The 1,343-nt window shown below is 58.2% G+C and overlaps 1 protein-coding gene across 1 annotated transcript in view; it reads right to left on the minus strand.

The window, feature by feature from the left end:
- SPDEF (SAM pointed domain containing ETS transcription factor) overlaps positions 1–1,343 on the minus strand; it is a 19,759-nt gene that overhangs the window by 5,484 nt on the left and 12,932 nt on the right. The gene's annotated exons all lie outside the window — the stretch shown is intronic.

Below are 1,343 nucleotides of genomic sequence, written 5' to 3' on the forward strand. Positions count from 1 at the left end.
TCCCAGTCCCACTCCTCCCGGGGCCCAGGCTGGGAACCAGGCACCCCCCGCCCCCTCAGCGCCCTCAGCGCCCTCGCTGCGCCAGCCCCGCTCACCCTTCTCCTTGTTGAGCCACCGGATGAAGCGGCCGTAGCTGTGGGGCTTCAGCAGCAGCTCCTTGAGGAACTGCCACAGGTGGATGGGCTGCCTCCTGTGGTCCCCTCCCTCCTGCAGTCTGAAGCTGCTTTGGGGAAGGGAGTTGGGGTTGCGGAGCTGGGAGGGGCCTAAAGAGGCCCAGGGGCAGGAGAGCTGCAGTGCAGCCTGGCTCATCTGTGAAATGGGGTCGGGACTCCCCCTCCCGGATCTCGCAAGGATCGTAGGTGATGAAGTCTGCACAGCGCCTGGCTCAGTGTCCGGCATAATCAGCACCCCTACCTTCCAGCTGCCAGGCCCCCCGGCACTTCCACCCTCCTGCTCTCTGTCCCCCACTTCCCGCACCCGTCCCCCCACCTCAGACCAGGCAGTGGGGGAGTGAGAGCAGCCAGTTTCCACCCACATCACCACTGGCACGCAGCCTGGCACTGACCACTGCCCTTGGCAGTCACTGGCAAGCAGCCAGGGTGGGCAGGACACTGGGCTCTGCCGGTTATATGAGTAGGTCCTTCCCCTTTTTCATCTGGGCCTTGACCTACGGAGCAAGCGCTGCCTCCAACGCGGTGGGCTCTGTGCAGGGCACCCGTGGGTGCCTGTGAGAGGAGATGGGGTTGGCGTGCAGCCTTGAGAAAGAATAGGGCAGCCGAATGCATCCCGATGGGACAAGCTGCAGGTACACTGTCAGGTACAGAACAGTGTACACGCTGAGACTGCTCATGTTGAAAAGGGTAAAACCACGCATATGTACTGGCTTGTATCTGCATAGACTTTCCCTGCCCAGATACCCAAGAAACTGGGAACAGTGGGTGCCTCCAGGGAGGGGGATCGGGAAGCTGGGCTCAGGAGTGGGAGGGGAATTACCTTTTATGATATACTATTCCTACGGTCTTTTAAAAAGTGTATATAACTATTCCCTCATTACTTCTTCAATGGAAAACAGCAACAAACAAATGAATAAAATTTTAAAAGGGCAAGGAAGGCCCGGCCGGCATGGGTCAGTAGGTGAGCATCGACCTATGCACCGGGAGGTCACGGTTCGATTCCCAATCAGGGCACATGCTCCGGCTGTGGGCTCAGTCCCAGTGCAGGGCGTGCAGGAGGCAGCCAGTCAGTCATTCTCTCTCATCAGTGATGTTTCTGTCTCCCTCTTTCACTCTCCCTTCCTCTCTGAAATCAGTAAAAACACTTTATTTTTTAAGTGACACCAGAGC

The sequence above is a fragment of the Myotis davidii genome, unplaced genomic scaffold (genome assembly GCF_000327345.1).
Source record: "Myotis davidii unplaced genomic scaffold, ASM32734v1 scaffold1073, whole genome shotgun sequence".
Lineage (NCBI taxonomy): Eukaryota > Metazoa > Chordata > Mammalia > Chiroptera > Vespertilionidae > Myotis > Myotis davidii.